This window comes from Cupressus sempervirens, chromosome 1 (assembly GCF_028749045.1).
Source record: "Cupressus sempervirens isolate cs-2001-9-10 chromosome 1, ASM2874904v1, whole genome shotgun sequence".
Lineage (NCBI taxonomy): Eukaryota > Viridiplantae > Streptophyta > Pinopsida > Cupressales > Cupressaceae > Cupressus > Cupressus sempervirens.
The window spans coordinates 578,498,507-578,519,542 of record NC_143118.1 but is presented as its reverse complement, the minus strand read 5'-3'; the positions used below and the strand labels follow the sequence as shown (position 1 = coordinate 578,519,542).

Sequence of the window (21,036 nt, the reverse complement as noted above, 5' to 3'; positions counted from 1 at the left end):
GCATATTCCCAACCCAATCCCACATGAACATAGCTTAATTGAAATACAAATGGGAGATCAGGCCTCGTAAGTCACCTGAAAAATGTACACACACGTGCTTGTGTGTAGTGCACCACCATCACAAAGCTCAAACACAAGGGTTGGATGAGAACACAAATAGAAACAAAACACTCAATTGATTAACAACTTGGGAGGATGGATGCAACATGCATCCCAATGCAACATACAAGTGCAATAATGATATGACTGACATCCCACGGATGATCCAAGTCCACAATCAACAATATGCTATGAAACTTGATAAAATAAGGCAACACATAAAATGAAGTAAAAACTTCAAAACTCAAAAACTTCAAAATTAAAACCCATTTGGACCATGGGCACAAAAGCCATGAAATTCCATTAAAATTCAAGTTCAAACACTGTATGCAAAAATAACCAGCATAATGACTTGAAATCTCAAACCTCCATCTGAAAAATATGGAAAACGTTCATACTCGACCAACCAGGCAGAACCAACAAACAAAAATAGAGGAAAATACTAGTTCTTAGCCTCCTAACAAAAAACTATCTAAAATAGAAATAGAAACTGAGTTGAAACAAGATAACAGAAGAGCCCTACCTAACAACCAAAAGGGCTAAAACATAAAACAACCAAGTAAAATAAATAACTTGCAGATGTAGCCCAAAATAATGGCAAAACAAGGTCTCCCTGAGATGGATCCAATGAGTCCATCCTCATGAAGATCCCATGCCTGTAGCTCCCACAATGAACAGAAAACAAATCTTTCTGAAAAGGATTTCAGAAAAAGCTCTGAATTTTCCAAATTCCAATTAAATTCCTCTTTCAATACTTATCACTTTTTGGGTGAATAATTGATTAGGGTAAATAAGTAGTTAAACTAGTTAGACTCTAAATCGACTCAAATGAAAACAAGCTATTCCTAGAAATAGGAATTCATCTATGAAAAAGCTACTAGAAATTAAATTCGATAAAAACTTAAGCTCAAAAACTCAAAATCACATAAATTTCCTTAACAAATTTTACAACAATCTGAACCACTAAATGCATAGACACTTTCACTAGTCTCGTCACATAATGCAAATGATTCTAGATTTAATCAAATCACTGGAAGGCTTAATTTTAAAGTTAAATAAGGATATGTCGACCATACATGGATAACATTGGTAAAATATGAACAATTGAATCACTAACTTTAGGTGCCACTACTAGGGATATAAATCCTGCATGCTAAAACACATGATCAAGTGCAATTGCATGTAATATCATAGCTAAAGCAATAAATGCATTAAATACCTTATTTAACCATTTATTCAATTATACTAAAATAATCCATTTACATCACTCACGTTCACATAAAGCATAATAAAACCAAAATGAAGTAAGTCACCATAGCAATAAATCCACATATAACATAATCAGACATATGACCAAATACTAGATAACCACATATCATCATGAAACATATTATTATCTCAAAATGACATCAACATAAAAGTATGATCAACTAAAAAACATAAAGATCTAACCTTTATGATATTGGAAATCAAAGTATAACATCTAACCCATCTCAAAATACAAATAACATGAGTACAAGTATCTCGCAGATCAAAATATAACAATATATAGAATGCAAACATAGGAGGTACTACAATTCTTGCACCAATAGTCAAACACTCAAAATGCTAGTACTTGTGGCCAAATGTCCAAGTAGCTATTATGAAATGTCCTAACACCAGTGCATAAATGAGTGAATCAACAACCAAAAAAGCTAAAAATGAAAATGATGGACTAAGAGTACTTATACGATCCACTTTGGTACATGTGTTTTCATTTTTGCAATTCAGTTAATAGTAATAATTAAAAGATAAACATGACAAAAAGATCACATATCACTTCCCATAGTACTATCAAAATAACTTCTCCACTTTTCAAGATTTCCACATAAATTAAACTAAAGTTCCCTAATAAGACTTTTTATTTGTAAGATGACTAATTATCTCATGAATTAAAAGACAAACATGACAAAAATTATCACATATCACTTCCCATAGTACTATCAAACTAACTCCTCCACACTTGAAGACTTTCCACATAAATTAAACTAAAGTTAACTATTTCTATAATATGTACTTAATAACCATTGGATTCAGTAAAGTTTATTTATAATAATGATATTCCAAATTATTTTCCTTTCCAAACAATTTTCTTTTAAGACCTCTTTACCAAATTTGTATTACAAATAAACATGACAAAAAGATCAGATATCACTTCCTATAGTACCATCTGAATAACTCCTCCACAACTCTTCAAATTTTTTCACATAAATTAAACATAAGTTCACTATTTCTAGACATTGTACTTAATAATTAAAAGATAAACATGACAAAAAAAATCACATATCACTTCCCATAGTACTGTCCCAATGACTCCACTCTTCAAAAATTTCTACATAAATTAAACTAAAATTCACTATTTCTATAATGTGTACTTAATAACCTTTCAATTCACTAAAGTTAATTGACCAAATAATTTTCCTTTTCAAAAAAAAAATCTTTTAAACCTCATTACTAGATTAGTATTACAAATTAATTCCCCTCATCTTGGAGATTTTCCAGCCAAGGAAAAATTTTGTGATTTCTTTTATGTATTAAATATTTTGTGCCCCATAATATATTTGAGCTTTTTGTGGTTTTTAAACCTCAACCAATATGGTTCATGTCAGAGAAATTTCCTACCATCGGATACTGCTTTCAATTGCAATGGTAGGTATGTGATTAGAATCTTCAACTTCACTAATCTATTGTATTTTTTCAAATAATCTCACTACTTGCTTATTCTGCATCTGATATCCCTATCATATCGGCCCAGGATGCATTTTACACACTTCTCGATTCTCTTATTTCTTTCATGCTATCAAAAATACCTATTAAAGATGTTGTCCAATCTTGTATTCTTTCCAAGAGGTGGAGATTTCTCTATACCCAGATGCTCGAGCCTACTTTCGCTCCACATCATGTTTTGGGGCCTGCTTACACTTCCCTCGATCAGCTCCTCATGCCAAGGATGTTGGAAATAAACTTCAACGCCTATAGGTTGTCCTCGAGCCCCATGCCCATCTACCCTGTCAGGTCACCATAGGCATTCATGGACGGAAGGCATTCATTTTGGTAGGTGAGATTTCAAATTTGAACGTTGAGAAGGAAAATGGAATGGGACAAAAAGGAATGTTATTCATTCATTCATTCATAGAGTGTAGATCAAGCAGATCAAATTAGAAGTTGCAGAGAAGAGTAGTGGAAGAAGATCAACAGATCTAGTTGTCAGAGTGCAAAGAAAGGAGTTTGTTTATTTTGTGCCTACAGTTGTACATTTTCTCTCTGTTCACTCTGTAAGTTTATTGTTCATTAGATTCGACCTGTGAAGCAGTGATTGCTCCAAGCATTTTTGTATGCAGCCATTAGAGCTACAAGTTTGAAGTTTGAAGTATTGAAGCGGTTTGAAGTTTGAGGGTAAATTTAGGGTTTTCTGGTTGAAGCCGAATGCTCCCAAATCTTGTATTGTTTTAAATCAAAGTTAAATACTAAGAAAATAGACATACTCAAATTTATTGTTCTTACTCTTCTGTTCATTGAATTTGACAAGTTTGGTTGAAAGCTTAAAGTTTTGGCTTTCTGGTTTTAATTGTGAAAGCATTCACGTTGAAATATTTCCTAAGTTATATTTCTTAAGTTTGAAACAGTACACTTGGCATCTTCTTTCTTAGTTAGACCCGAGCGCACTCGGCATCCATTGGTGTCAAGAAATTATTGAGTGCCGAGCTCTTCTTGTGCCAAGCTCACTCAACACCTCTTGCCTGTCACTTGGCACCGAGAAAGTGCTGAGCTATCTGGCACTCAGCACCTTTATGTGCTGAGTAAAATTGGCACTCGACACCTTCATGTGCCGAGCAATTTTTCCAAGTGTTGAGTATAAATTGATTTTAGGTTTAGGGTTGTGAGTTGTTGAGATATTAATTTGTATATTTCTCACATGGTATCAGAGCTTTGAGGCCCCACATCCACAGTGAGTTAGGGCATTTGTTTTTTTCTTGGGATATTTGACATGGCAAGAGATGCAGGAAAGATATGGCAGCAACCACCATCATTTAATGGATAGAATTATGATACATTTGCAAAGAAAATGAAAACCATTATGGTTGCAAATGATTTGTGGGAGTTCGTAGTTAATGGATTCAATGATGTGACTGATCCAACTCAGTATGCTGCTCTCAGAAATGAACAAAAGACTCATTTGAAAGAGTCAAGGAGGAAGGATGCTAAGGCATTAAGTTTGATTGAAGCAGCAATGTCAGAGACAGTATTACCAAAGATTGTAGTAGAAAATTATGCAAAGGAAACATGGGTTATCCTTGAGACAAACTTCAAGGGGACCGATAAAGTCCGTACTGTAAAGCTACAGAACATCAGGAGGGAGTTTGAGAACCTTCAAATGAAGGAGAATGAATCAGTTGCAGACTTCAGTTCAAGAATCTCCAATGTGATTAATCCAATGAAGTCAAATGGAGAAGACTATCAAGAGAAGAGGATAGTGGGAAAGATATTGAGGGGTTTACCTCATAAATATGACCATTTGGTCATGACCTTAGAAGAGGCAAAAGACCTCACTACTTTGACAATGGATGAGTTGATGGGTTCTCTTCAAACCCATGAGTATAGGATCAATAGATCCACATCTTCTTCTACCCAAGACCAAGCATTCAAGGCTCAATAAAATCCAAAAGGAAGGGGGAGAGGAAGAAATGGCTCAGGCAGAAACTCCAAAGGTAGAGGCCTGGGTAATGGAGGACAAAGAAATGCTACAGCAGAAAGCTCAAGAAGAGCAGATGGAGCAAGTAGCTCACAAAATACTTCAAGAGGAGGTAAGAAAAACTACAACTCAAATAAGAGTAATGTAGAATGCTACTACTATCATAAATATGGGCATTATGCAAATGAATGCTGGAAGAAGTAGAAAGATCAGTTAGGACAAGAAAATGTGGCTGATGTAAATATGGGAAGTGAAAACACTGCCTTCATCATGTGTAATGTTGGTGAAGACGGAAGCCCTGAGGTTTGGTACCTCGATAGTGGATGTAGCAACCACATGAGTGGTAATGAAACCTTGTTTTCATTCATTGACAAGAGTTTCAAATCAAAAATTAAGATGGGTAACAATGGAACCTTACCAGTTGTGGGTAAAGGATCTATTATGGTCCGCACCAAGAAAGGTGAGAAAAAGAAAATACAAAATGTGTATTTCACCCTTGGTATGAAGCACAATTTGATGAGCATTGGTTAGCTCATTCAAAATGGATACAAAGTGCTGATGGAGAATGACATGTGTGTTATTCAAGAAAAGGATGGGAGCAAGAACCTACTTGCAGCAATTCAAATGACAAAGAAAAGAATGTTTCCCTTGAGGATTGAGACATGTTTCTCATGTCAAGTTAGTGCTGCACCTCCCACACAATCAGCTCTAAGGAGTGTTATTGAAGACCCCTCATAGCTATGGCACCTCAGGTATGGTCATCTTGGCTATGCTGGTTTAAATTTATTGTCAAATAAAAGAATGGTAGAAGGTTTGCCACATGTAGGAAATTCTTGTGACAAGTGTGAGGCTTGTATTTTGGGTAAGCAACATAGGCTTCCCTTTAATTTTGGAAATTCTAGGAGGGCTAGATATCCATTAGAATTAGTGCATACTAACCTAGTTGGTCCTATGCAAGTTACTTCCATTGCGAAGACTACATATTTTACGACATTTATTGATGATTTCAGTCTAGGACATGGGTGTATTTCTTAAAGAATAAATCTGAAGCATTTGAAAAATTTGTAGAATTTAAAGCCCAGGCTGAAAGAGAATGTGGACACTATATCAAGGTCCTAAGATCAGATAGAGGAGGGGAGTATACCTCCAATTCTTTTGTAAATTTTTGCAGGAATCATGGCATTAAGAAAGAGCTCACAGCCAGCTATACACCACAGCAGAATGGAGTGGCTGAAAGAAAGAACAGGACCATTGTTGAAATGGCAAGGAGCATGATGAAAGAGAAAGGTCTCCCAACTGAATTTTGGGGAGAGGATGTGGCAACAGTAGTTTACCTAATTTATAGGTGTCCTACAAAGGCAGTCCGTGACAAAATTCCAATGGAAGCTTGGTCACGAATTAGATGGACAGTTAAACACTTAAGAGTGTTTGGATGCGTAGCCTATGCACATGTTCCTAAAGAGAAAAGGAAAAAATTTGATGACAAAGGTGTGAAATGCATTTTCACAGGGTACAGCCCAGAATCAAAGGCATACAGATTGTATGATCCATTGAACAACAAAATGATGCTCTCAAGAGATGTGGAATTTCTTGAAAATCATTCTTGGTATGGACAAACTGATGAATCACCAAGCACTTCTAGTAAAGTGCCAATTATGAGTGAAGAAGATGCTAATGAACAGTAAGAAGAAGGAGCAGATAGAAGAAAAGGCAAGTAGATTTAGACATTGCCGAGCTCCTCTAGGCATGACCGAGTGTCAGTGCTGAGTACCAGTGAAGACCGACCAAGTCGGCAATGCAGCAGCAATGAAGATTCTAATCCCACACTCTCCTCCCTGTTACTAAGAAAGACCAAGAGTTTTAGGGAGATATACCAAGATGAAAGGTATGAAGATTATGATGAGAGTATTAATTTTGCATTATTTTCTCATAGTGATCCAATATATTTTGAGGAAGCTATTAAGGAGAAGAAATGGTGTGAGGCCATGGATGAGGAAATAGATGCTATAGAAAAGAATGAGACATGGGAGCTAACTAAATTGCCTCCCAAGAAGCATGTGATTGGAGTGAAATGGGTCTATAAGACCAAATGCAATGCTGAAGGCAAGATTGATAGGCATAAGGCAAGGTTGGTAGTCAAGGGCTACAAACAATAGTATGGAAGAGACTATGATGAGACCTATGCCCCAGTTGCAAGAATGGAAATCGTGCGTGCCGTCATAGCAACTGTAGCTCAACACAAGTGGAAGGTATTTCAAATGGATGTGAAGTCTGCCTTCCTAAATGGTGTACTAAAAGAAGAAGTGTATGTGGAGCAGCCACCTAGTTATGAAGTTGTAGGTGAAGAGAACAAAGTATATAGGTTGAAGAGAGCTCTTTATGGGCTCAAGAAAGCTCCACGGGCATGGTACAGTAGAATTGACTCATATTTGATGAGCAATGGCTTTAGCAAAAGCAATGGTGAGCCCACTCTTTACATCAAGGTAGCAGATGGTAATGTATTGATTGTTGTCTTGTATGTAGATGATTTAATTTTTACTGGTCATGAAAAGGCTCTAATTGATGAGTTCAAAGAGGTCATGAAAAGTGAATTTGAAATGATAGACCTAGGTCTCTTGAAATACTTACTAGGCATAGAAGTAAAACAAATGCATGATGGCATCTTCAACTCTCAAGAAAAGTATGTAGGGCAGATCTTGGAGAGATTTAAAATGCAGAACAGTAAGCCAGCCCCCACACCAATAGCAGTAGGTCTGAAGTTGAGCAAGGAAGACTCTAGCAAGAGAGTGGATCCAACACTATACAAGAGTATGGTTGGAAGTCTAATGTATTTGACTGCAACTCGGCCAGACCTAATGCATGCAGTAAGAATGATTTCTAGATTTATGGAAACACCAAAGGATTCCCATTGGCAAGTGGGAAAGAGGATCCTAAGGTATGTGAAAGGTACCAAGGGATTTGGGATTTTGTATACTGCAAATGATAATTTCAAGTTGGTGGGATACACAGATAGTGATTGGGCTGGAAGTTTGGATGATAGGAAGAGCACTTCTAGATACATGTTTCATATGGGATCGGGTGCAATTTTATGGGCATCCAAGAAGCAACCTATTGTTGCTCAATCTACAGCAGAGGCTGAATACGTTGTAGCAAATGCAGCAACATGTCAAGCAATTTGGCTAAGGAGGATCTTGACAGATTTGAATGAAAGGCAAGAGGATGGAACCATAATTTATTGTGACAACATCTCATCAATTGCATTGTCCAAGAATCCAGTCTTCCATGGGAGAAGAAAGCATATTGAAATCAGATATCACTTCATCAGAGAGTTGGTGGAGAATGGGGATATCAAGATGGAATTTTGCAAGTCAAACCAGCAGCTAGTAGATATTTTTACCAAGCCATTAGGCATTGGAAATTTTGTGTACCTAAGAAAAAGTCTTGGTGTATTTGATTTGGATTAGCAGTGATCTTTGTTTGTGGGTCTCAAGAAAAAGGGGGAGTGTTGGAAATAAACGTCAATGCCTGCAGGTTATCCTCGAGCCCCATGCCCATCTACCCTGTTAGGTCACCGTAGGCATTCATTTTGGTAGGTGAGATTTCAAATTTGAACGTTGAGAGGAAAAATGGAATGGGACAAAAAGGAATGTTATTCATTCATTCATTCATAGAGTGCAGATCAAGAAGATCAGATTAGAAGTTGCAGAGAAGAGCAGTGGAAGAAGATCAGCAGATCCAGTTGTCAGAGTGCAAAGAAAGGAGTTTGTTTATTCCGTGCCTGTAGTTTCACATTTTCTCTTTGGTCACTCTGTAAGTTTATTGTTCATTGGATTCGACCTATGAAGCAGTGATTGCTCCAGGCATTTTTGTATGTAGCCATTAGAGTTGCAAGTTTAAATTTTGAAGTATTGAAGTCGTTTGAAGTTTTAGGGTAAATTTAGGGTTTCTTGGATGAAGCTGAATGCTCCCAGATCTTGTATTGTTTTAAATCAAAGTTAAATACTAAGCAAGCAGGCATACTCAAATTTATTGTTCTTACTCTTCTATTCATTGCATTTGACAAGTTTGGTTGAAAGCTTAAAGTTTTGGCTTTTTGGTTTTAATGGTGAAAGCATTCACATTGAAATATTTCCTAAGTTATATTTCTTAAGTTTGAAATAGTACACTCGGCATCTTCTTTCTCAGTTGGAGCCGAGCTCACTTAGTATCCATTGGTGTCGAGCAATTATTGAGTGCCGAGCTCTTCTTATGTCAAGCTCACTCGACACCTCTTGCATGTCACTCAGCACTGAGCAAGTGCCGAGCTATCTGGCACTCGACACCTTCATGTGCCGAGTAAAACTGGCACTCGGCACCTTCATGTGCCCAGCAATTTTTCCAAGTGCTGAGTATAAATTGATTTTAGGTTTTGGGTTGTGAGTTGTTGAAATATTAATTTGTATATTTCTCACAAAGGATTGAGAACATTATTTCCAACATCTTGCTTCTTCACTCGGGCAATCTAGAGGCCTTTCACCTCCATAGAACCCACTTAGATAATACTCAACAATGACACTTCTCTCATGAAAATCTCTGTAAATGGGTAAGGTATACATCTAGGTGTAATGTTAACACCTTAATCTATTTGGTTACAATGAGACTTTTGCAGAAAAGCTTGAGGATGCTTCAAAATAAATCCCACCTCCTACTCTCTTTTTATGTTCACAACTGGTAACCCTACATCTTGTACAATACGTCCTCACTAGTTTCCCAATTGATTTCATTGGATTCCCCCACCTCATCACTTGTCACCTCCGATACATTCAATTGATAGATGAATGTTTAGTCTCCTTGATCTCACTCTGCCCCCTTTTACAAAAACTTGAAATAATAGGATATGCTGGACTAGGTAATGTTACGATCATTTCATCCACAATCAAACATTTGAGTATAGAAAGAGTAAAATCTTTATTTGTTAACTGCCCCAAATTCAAAACTCTAACAGGGTACATGGTTGAGGATTTGAGTGTGAATGGTGTAAGGTTTTACGAGCTTTCTTATTCTGCCCAGTATCTTGAAATGAATTATGGAGATACTTTGAGGATGTTGAATATGGATTTCTCACTAAGATCTAGTCCAGGAGTTGTTTTAGCTATTAGATTTCTTCACATCTTGGGCAACTTCTAGTCCTTGGAGGGACTTGCCATATATCTGGGTAGTCCCTTTGAAAGGGATACATATATGGATGCTCCTTTGCTAAACTTGCTTCACAGGCTTCCAAATCTTTAGTGGTTACATATAGGGGGTTCCTTTGCATAGGTATATACCCTAACTTCCAAACATAAAGCTAAATAGTTTCTACCTTGATAGTTTAAGGTCATGTTTTTTTGAATACATTTAAATAAAAGATGAAAACTTTTAAACAATGTGAGAAGGGAACCCTTGGTAAAGTTACTTATTCATGGTATTGCAAAGCAGGAGTTGGCAAGAGATCCTATACCTGTCTACCTCACCTCTCCACATGTTAACCTAAAGAGAATACATGTAGAAGTACTTGATTTCAATGACAAAGAGATTGCAGTAATAAGTTACTTGCTCTAGAGTATGCCTTATATTAAAAGAACAAAAATTCAGCTACCTGATGATTGTGATGAAGGTCAATGTATGCAATTCTTGAAGTATATTTTGTATCTGAGGAGAACATCTGTACTAGCAAAGATAATTGTAATGGATGGTTTGTAGGAAATGTAGGCTGAAAAAACTATTGCATTTGAATTTCATAATGTTTCCTTTGTGGGAGCTAATTGTATTGGGTTCCATGCTCTATTTGGCTTTAATTAGACAAGTTGTTAATGTTATTGATGCTCCATTTTCTTTTGCTAGCAATACAGTCTAGTGATTTCTTTTAAAGCATATAGAATGAGAATTGACCATTCTTGGAATGAAGAAGAATGATAGACGCTAATATCTTATTTCATAGGGTCTGATAAAAAACTACAAGTTTTATTAGTTCTTTCAATGGAACTACAGTGGATGGGGGTAGTTTTAAATAGTGACTAAATTGTGTCAACAACCAATCAGGATTCAACTTTTTCCAAGGTTTGTTTTCCATTTCCTACTTAAATTGCATATTATTTAAGATAAATATTAATTCAAATATTTTTGACACTTTTTTATTCACCCATCTTTATGGTTGTTGAAACTCAGGAAGGGTTAAAATGTTCCTCTTGTGTGGTTTCCACGCCATTGCCCCATTGCAAATGGGGACCTGCTTGTTTTTTGCTTTCCATTGGTAGTTTAATTTAGTACAATAGGTTGGCAACAATTCAAGAGCCTCTCAAAATTGAAGTATCAAAGTTGAGAAAAAGAAAAAACTGGTCAAGTCTGTGAGGTAGGGGTTAAAAATCAAGTGTTATGTTGAGCTAGTCAAAGGCATTGAAAAAGATAGAAAGCCTATGTTTCAAATCAATTGGTTAGATAGGAAGCTTGTTCCACCTGCCAGATAAAGAAGTGGAATCCATTTCCTTAAGAGTCCGTTTGGTTGTTGGAAGTAGAATGGAATTGGCATTTGCATGATTCCGGATTTGGTTTTTTTTGCATTTTTGTCAAAAATGGAAAAATAGAATAAGAATTTTGGAATTCTAATTTTGCCTCAAATTCAGATTACTAATATTCCATCTACATACCTCAAATTGAAAAATTTATCTAGCTTAGGCAGGGGTCCCATGGTAGGGGCCTGGGCTCTATTTTTTTGGAGTAGGTAGCCTCATGATAATTTTTGAAAGGGGGCTAAAGGTTTATTTGGAATCCTTTCCTACAAAATAGGAGCTCCAACTTTTTAGCCTTCTCAATTTAAGTGGGTGAAAATGGGGTGGGCTTGAAAATAGCCCCACCAACTTGAAGAAAAAATCTCATTTGTCAATAACCTACTCATCATTTTCCCACCAAAATAAAATAATCTCACCTACTCATCATTTTCCCACAAAAATAAAATAATCTCACCAAAAAAATTTATGAAAAAATATAGTTTTTATTTTTAAAATTCATGAGACAATCAACCTCCTTGAATTTAGGAGCCAATTTTTTGAAGCAAATTCACATATAAATGAAATGGGGTAAAATTCTCATTTGTCAACAACATACTTATCATTTTGCCACCAAAATAAAATAATCCCTCCAAACAAATTTATGAAGAATTATAACTTTTATTTTTAAAATTCATGAGATAATCAGCCTCCTTGACTTTAGGAGCTAATTTTTTGAAGTAGATTCACATATAAATCAAATGGGGTGGGGCTGAAAACAGCCCCACCAACTTAGGGAAAAAATTTCATTTGTCAATAACCTACTCATCATTTTCCCACCAAAATAAAATAATCTCACCAAACACATTTATGAAGAAATATAATTTTTATTTTTTAAATTCATGAGATAATCAACCTCCTTGAATTTAGGAGCTAATTTTTTGAAGTAGATTCACATATAAATCCATGGGACAACTTCCCTTTTTAAATATTCCTAAAAAGTCTTAGCAACACCGACTCTATTTTTAAGGAAGCTAGTGCCCATGGAGGGGGCCTGGGCTCTATATTTGAGGAACAAGAGGTCCTATGAATTTTTTTGAGGGGTCTACAACTTTAATTGGAATATTTTTCTAAATTATAGGAGCTCCTACTTTTTAGATGTTTTATTTTGAGTGGGTGAAAAATGGGTGGGGCTAGAAATAGCCACCGCAGCTTAGGAGAAAATTTTGCCACTTGTCAGCTATCTGCTCATTTGTTTCCCACCAAATAGTCCACCCAAAACAATATAAAGTTTTATTTATTTAATCTTTCATAGTGCGTGCAAAGTCATAACAAAAATTGCACAAAGCCAGTAGAGGAATATTTTTCAAATAATATTTGCTATTTTTTCCATTGACTTGATTTGTAAAAAATGCCAAAGTTTTTTCATTTCATTTGTTTTCTATCTAAAAAATGTTTCAATTTAATCAAACAGTCTATCCTAGAATAGATCTATTTGTTTAACTTTAGGACATTTTTTGTTTATGGCTTATAGGATAGTGATGCAGTTGGTTCAATGATTTTTGTTATTTTTCATACAATTTAGAATCACGATACTTGTTTTAAAAACACTGTAATAAAGTTGTCTAAAATAATGTTATCATAAATTTGAAAGATTAAGCTGATTTAATTCTTCAAACCAGCTTCCTCAAATGTAGGAGGTAATTTTTTTAAGTGGAATGGCATATAAGTTTCATGGGACCACTTCCTTTTAAATGTCCCTAAAGAATCTCAGTGGCACTCACTTTATTTTTAAGGAAGCGGGTGCCATGGGATCCCAACCTTACACTTTTTGGAAGATTAGAAAAAATTACATTCTATTGTTTTTTCAAGTTTGCCCATTTGAAAAGGCTCAATAGTAAAACAATTCCATCCTTAAAATCAAGTTTGTAAGAACAACATCTTCTATGGTGAACACAATCTTCACCATTCTCTCCATCACCTCCAACTAACTACAATTTTTGGTCACACCCACGAGACTTTTATCTACAACCTCCCCCACAACCTTCTCAGTCACAATCATCCTGAAACCCCATGCAAGAAAACACTAGTCACCACTATCCATAATCAAATAAGGTAAATTGGTTACAACCATATTCCTCCTTTCACTTACAATCTTGAAAAGCACCATTCTAGAGCTATACACATCTGCCTTTGCAGTATTGGGGTAAGTTCAAACCATTCAGGCACCAAGTACCCTCATGTTCCTCTAGTTTTCGACATTGTTAGAGTACACTCCTTTTCGATCAGTTTAGTCACTCTAAAATAAAAAACTTTAGGGCAAAAACTCTTATCTAGTAGAATGTTCTCTGATATAATGTCCAAAAGTCAAATCTCACAACTTAATTGCTTCTTGATCTAGACTATATATAATGATATTTTCAATGAATGAAGATGAAGAAGAATTTGGGATTTATTCCACACTTTACCAAGATGGTGTCGTTAGAGAGGGAATAATTTGCAGGATGGAGCTTTGTCTTGTATTCCACTTGGAAGGATTTCTAAGTTGGAGGAAAAATCAATGTTTACGAAACTAGAGTCATTAGATGATGGAAAGAAGAGGCAACATAAACTATCAAGCAAACCATTTTTCTTGATCAAGTGAATCTGAGTGAGCCTGAGTGGATTTGGTGATTTTGGGAAGAAAATACAGAAAATGTTTCTTCCCACATGTCTTCCAAGTAAATCAAGCTATTCTAGTAAAATTCCAAAATTTATTTTTCAGATTTGCAAATTCTTGATTTGGCTAATTCGAGATTTGTATTAAATTTTGATTTCTACAATTCCACAAACTAAATGGACCCTAAGTGACAACCATCAACTATGGAAGCCAATGTATAATTTAGCATTATGAAATTGTCTAAGTTAAATTGCTAAGTTACCAGGGTTCACCCTTGGACCCCCTAGACTAGTCCAGGTTTGAATTGGTTTGTGGTTCGGGTTTGGTACATTGGTTGGTCTAGGCAGGGTTTGATATTTTCCTTGCTAGTTCGAACTACTTGGAAGCCAACTTGAACCCAAGCAGACCATGGTGAAAATTGGTGAACCAAGTTCAACTAGTGTGAATTCTTGACCATTTGAATGGCAAAAAAGTGTACCTTTTCATTATGTAATAACTTTTTGCTGCCCCAAAAACTTAAAGGTTGTTAATAACTACTTGAACTTGATGCTATGATTTACTTTCAATGTTTTGAATCTTTGACATTGAACTTGTTACATGAACTATGATACATTCTAGTTTAACTCATGCTTCATAAATATGTATAAATATGTATGTGTGTGTGTGTGCGTGCGTGCGTGTGTGCGTGCGTGCGTGTGTGTGTGTGTGTGTGTGTGTGTGTGTGTGTGTGTGTGTGTGCATGTATGTATGTATGTATGTATGTATGTATGTACATACATACACACACACACACACACACACACACACACACACACACACACACACACACACATATACATATACATATCTATATACATATGTATATATATATTTTTATATATATGTACATGTGTGTGTGTGTGTGTGTGTGTGTGTGTGTGTGTGTGTTTATGCAAACCCCTTTTCAAAATTTTGATGAACTTGTGAATTGGTTTTCAAACTTTGAACTTGGAACCGAACTCTAACTGGTAACTTAGTTAAATTTCCATAAAGGAATATAAAGGTCAAAATGTTACTTTATTTAAGTTTGCCAAATAAAAAAGTGGAATCCACTTTCTTAAGTGGCACCTTGATAGAGAAAAAGGTGGAATCCACTTTCTTAAGTGGCACCTTGGTAGATAAAAAAGGTGGAATCCACTTTCTTAAGTGGCATCTTGATAGATAAAAAGGTGGAATCCACTTCCGTAAATGATAATTTGGCAAATTAAAAGGTGGATTCCACTTCCTTAATAAAAAGGTGGAATCCACTGCCTTAAGTGGTAAGGAAATAAAATAATGCTCATTTCACAAGAAAATTCATCCAAGTAGATGAAGTCAATTGAGGAGGGATTGAAATAATACAAAGGGCAGAATTAAGGAACTTGCAACCAATCATAAGCCTCCCTTATCAAGTTTGAAAAACCTTGAAGGGATAAGCATGGTTCCATATTGCATAAACATGGGCCTAACCTATTGTTCACAACCCCTAATATCAAACATGTGAAGTCTTGACCAATTAGCAAGGTCTAACATGAAATGTGTGGGCCTGATTTGATATGACAAAGCTTTAAGTTTGATGCAAGTGAGGCCCAAGTCAGGCCAAGCATACTAAATTTATGGCTCTAAACTCTAGGTCTGAGCCTAAGGTTGATGTAGGTTAGACCTAAATTCAATGAAGTAAGGCCTAAACTGATCCCAAATCAAATGTATGGGTCTTAATCTTATATGGGACTAGTCCTAAACCAAACTTGTGGCTCTAATCACAAAATATATGAGCCTTATGAGCTGGCATGTAGACTAAAAATGAAATATATTAGGCCCTAAATTTAATGTGAGGGCCTAATCTGATTAAGATGAGGCCTAAATTCAATTATAACAAGGCCTAAATAAGGCCTCAATTTATGGCCTATGGGTCTAAATTCAATACAAGGCAGGGCTTCAAACATGTAGTCCCTAAATCAGGCTGCTAATGTCAAATGTGTGGACCTAAACACAAACATAGAGCCCGATTTCCAAACATATAGGCTAAATTTAAATGCAAGGGGCCTCAGAGCAGTATTTGTGGACATTAGTCTCCAATCAAAAAAGCCTAAATCCTAGCATGCAATCCTAAATCAAGTCTTAAAACTCAAAGCATAGGCCCAAAGCATGAAGCGTGTGGCCTTGAAACCATAGGGCAGACCTTAAACCAATAAATGCAGTCCCAAATCTGGGCCTAAGGCATGAAGATATGACCTATAGATCCTAATGGGAAACATGTGGCTTGAATTTAAATAAAATAGGCCCTAGGCCTTAGCTATGGAATCCCTAATGGAAAAAATATGGCCTTATACTTAATAAATGCAGCCCCAAATTCAAACATGTGGGTCTGATCTGGCAAGTTCAAGCTTAAATCCAATAAGTGTGGGCCTAAATAAAGTTTTAATCACCAAATGCAGCCCCATCAATAAGCACATGTAAAGTTTCCTGGTAGGATTTAGTTTTAATTATTACCAAATTAACATAGATTTCATATTTATGTCCTGAGCTAAGGGATGTGACACTTGAAGTTAAATAACTATTCATTTATTTAATTATATTAAGTTATCACTTATATCCAACCTTATAGTTATCATTATTCTGACTCAAAGATGGAAAGAGTAGGTGTTGTCCAAGTTTCCTAGATACCAACTACAATGGGCTCTCTCATAGTTTACAGGCATGAGCCTGTATCCCATCTTTGATCTATGGCCTTAAGGCTTCTAGGATGCTAACCTCTACCCTATCTTGGGATAGATAATGATCGCTTGAATTTATGCAAGCCACTCCTTGGTAACATCTCTGTCTTCTCTTCTCATTTTAAAATAGGAATAAGACTCTATGTGTGTGTGTGTGTGTGTGTGTGTGTGTGTGTGTGACCATATGACGGTTTTCATCCTTAATATCACAAGTATAAATAATTTTGTAAATTAACATCTAACAATAGATACTTGACCATATTATTGCTGGCGGACTATGCTTACGGCATAGTAAATGATTTAGTATCTTCTTTGAATACCTAATTACTTATGCTAGTTCTAATGCTGATGTGGGTGCGGGGTGGTGATGCGCAATTTTTTTTTTGGGATTTTGGATGCATTTGGGTGTGAAGTTACATTTTGGAAACAAAAGGGAATTTGGAGGTTATAAATACAAACTCATTTCATTCAGAAAATCATGCTTTAATATTTATATGCTTTTGTTGCCTTTGTGGCTTTTCTAAATTCTAATTTTGCATGCCCTTGCTGAAATATAAGGGTTTGATTTTTGATTGGTGTCTTTGCAAGTTTGTTGCTGAAGTATAGCAAAATTGCTATTACTTCTCTATTGTATCTACTATGGTTGAGGAGAGAATTTATTGCATCTTTCTTGTCTATCTGATTTGTTGCTTTGAAAGAAGATTTGTGCTAAAAGTTTGTAGCGATCTAAATTCTGAGATTTGTTAGCTTGAAGAATTATGGAGTCTTCCTACTATATGTTTTGTACTAGGAGACATAACTGGTTGAAGATTAGAAGTGGTGAATTCTGAAAGATTTGGTATTGTCTCTCAAATTTTTTCTAAATTATAATAGATTGAGAAGTCTTTCCTTACTATGGTTGACTGTATCGAGCAATGAGTATTCCTGCATACCTATGATTGAATACAGAGAGGCTGCGTGGAGAAATAAAGTGACTATAATCTTTTCCTTGTGGCTGCAATTAAGCCTAGATAGGCTACAAATAGAATTGGGAAGCTTGTGATAAATTCCAATAGCCTGCAATAACAAAATTAGAGGTCTACAATTGAATGTTTAAGGCCTACGGATACATAGCAGAACTGTGTTTGCATTAACTAGGGGTGCCTATCAAGGTTGTGTTCTATGTGAGACTCTGACATTGCAAATCACACCTATAGGGAAACTATCATTGGGAGAGTCAAGTTGATATATTTAGGTTCTATTCATAATTCAATTTTTAAATTTTTAATAGCAATAGGTTGGTTAATAAATAAATTGCATGAGAATTCTGAGAATTAATGTGATTAATATTGCTCAAACTCAAGCTTCATATCAAAATTTTGTGAATCGAAATATATTGAATATTTAGCTTAACTTTATTTGATGATCTTATTTGCAAAGTTAATAAACTATTTTTTGAAATTCAAAGCTCAAATCATATTCGGATGGATGGCACCTTGGCTTGAAAAATGTTTGACAATGTGACAAAAAATTGATTAAGTGAGGAAATTGTTGTTGTTTTTATTTATAATTGTTGGGGGTTATTACAATGGTATCAGACGATTTCCTGCTAGCCTGCAAGAATTGGGCTCAATTATTATTTTGGTCAGTGCTTACTTTTGTGATTGTCAGAGTAATTTTGTGATTGGTATAGTGACATGGATGGTAACAAGAGATTCATTCCAGGTGGATATTATACTCACAAATCATGTACTTCTCTACCTAGGGATGGAGAATTGGAGACACAAGGTATTGTATAATAGTCGGATGATATAGTCATATCGGCATTGGCAACTACTTCTGCACCAATTGAGCCATCTATGGAGAAATTTAGCAATATGCATGCAGTTGTTCATGTGTGTTCTGATGATGGTGCACATGTTGATAATAATGAGTTTTCATCAACGATAGATTCAATTCAATTTTCTATAGCAGCAATTAGTATTGTTCCTAAGTTTGAGTATTTTGATGTGGCTACACCTATTATTGATACACTTGGCATAAGTGCATATGATTCGCCTATAGCTACATCTTTTTAGTGATTATTGGTGATGATCAAGATTCCTGTCTCTGTGGATACAAGGAAGAAGAGGTTACATAGATCTTCTACAGAGTTTCCTTCTAGTGACATTTTGACTTCTACATCATCAACATAAGTTTGGGGTGCTATGCTATAGGACATGTTGATGTTCTTGATGATATTGGCATATAGTTGGTTCAATGTTGATAGGGATGCCGTGTACTTCATCATTTGGGATCTAGGTGGAGGTTGGAGTAAACTTTGTTGCCAAATTGCTTGAGGACAAGCAATCTTAGGGAGGGAGGACTGTAATGTCCCCATTTTTGTCGATACCAAAGTTTCAAGGATTAGCCTATTATTGTGACCCTCATAGGCTAATTATTGTGGGTAGAGGGTCTTCTATAGTAGTGGCTTGGCTTGGGAGGGTCTTATGTTCTCCACATCTCAATAAGGTATAGGTTTATCTTCATTTGGCTCATATCAAACTTCGTTTGGGCTTAGTTTTGTGTACTTACTATTTGTGGTAAGTTTGTGTTGATTGAGATGGACCCTTTCTATTTTTGGAAAGTGCATTTGGTCACATGGAGAAATAATAGATATGACTCCTATTTTAGACAACATATTTAAATGATGAGTATTTTGGGAGTTATTATATTTTTAGTGGCTAAATTATTATTAATTATTATATGACTTATTGTAAAGTTATAATTTCACTTAAGTTGAGAGTTGAGTTATCACTGGAATGTGTCATTTATTAATTAATTAGGCCAAGTCAAGTGAGAGAATCTAATGGGAGCTTCTAATTAATCTTGTGTGGTGAAACTTGTTGAGTGAAGTTACATTATGGCAACAAAAGGGAATCTGGAGGTTATAAATACAAGCTCATTTCATTGGGGAAAGCATGCATGAATATTTATATGCTTTTGTTGCCTTTGTGGCTTTTCTGAATTTTGATTTCATGTGCCCTTGCTGAAGTATAAGGGTTTGATTTATGAATGGTGTCTTTGCAAGTTTGCTGCTGAATTATAGCAAAATTGCCATTACTTCTCTACTGTATCTACTGTAGTTGAGAAGAGAATTTATTGCATCTTTCATGTCTATATGATCTATTGGTTTGGAAGAATCTTTGTGCTAGTTTGTAGTGATCTAAATTTTGAGATTTGTTAGCTTGAAGAATTATGGGAGTCTTCCTACTCTAAGTTTTTTACTGGGAGACATAACTGGCTGAAGATTAGAAGTGGTGAATTCTGAAAGATTTGGTATTGTCTCTCAATTTTTTGTTGAATTATAATAGATTGAGAAGTCTTTCCCTTACTTTGATTGATTGTATTGGGCAAAAAGTATTTTTGCATACTTGTGATTAATACAGAGAGGTTGCATGGAGGAATTAAGAGACTGTAATCTTATTCTTGTGGTTGCAATAGAGCCTAGAGAGGCTACAGACAGAATTGAGAAGCTTCTATGATAAATTCCAAAAGCATGCAATAACGAAATTAAAGGTCAGCAGTTGAATGTTGAAGGCCTACAAATACACAAAAAAATTGCATCTGCATTAACTAAGGGTGCCAATCAAGGTTGTGTTCTATGTGAGACTCTAGCATATTGTAGATTACACCTATAGGTTGGCTATCATTGGTAGAGTCAAGTCAATATGTTCAGGTTCTATTCATAATTTAGTTTGTAAATTTTTAATAGAAATAATTTGGTTAATAAATAAATTGCATAAAAATTCTGAGAATTAATGTGATTAATATTGCTCAAACTCAAGCTTCATAGAAAAAGTTTGTGAATTGAAATATATTGAATATTTAGCTTAACTCTATTTGATGATCTTATTTACAAAATTAATAAATTGGTTTTTGAAATTCAAAGTTCAAAATGTATTTAGATGGATGACACCTTGGCTTGCAAAATTTTTGACAATGTGACAAACAATTGATTAAGTGAGGAAATTGTTGTTATTTTGATTTATAACTTTTGTGAGTTATTACAGTGGTATCAAAGTAGTTTCCTCCCAGCCTATAGGAATTGGGCTTAGTTATTATTTTGGTCAGTGCTTACTTTTGTGATTGTCGGATTAATTTTATGATTGGTATAGTGAAATGAATGGTAATAAGAGATTCATTCAAGGTAGATATTATACTCGTAGAGGATGTACTTCTCTGCCTAGGGATGGAGAATCTGAGATAGAGGGTATTGTAAAATAGTCAGATGATATGATCATCAATGTTGGTAGCTACTTCTGCACCGATTGAGCCATCAATGGAGAA

At 35.4% G+C, this 21,036-nt stretch overlaps 1 pseudogene; it reads left to right on the top strand.

Annotated features, from left to right (window-relative positions):
- Positions 1 to 2,848: 2,848 nt before the first annotated feature.
- On the top strand, positions 2,849 to 10,099 carry LOC149578743 (putative FBD-associated F-box protein At5g53635; annotated as a pseudogene).
- Positions 10,100 to 21,036: the final 10,937 nt, after the last annotated feature.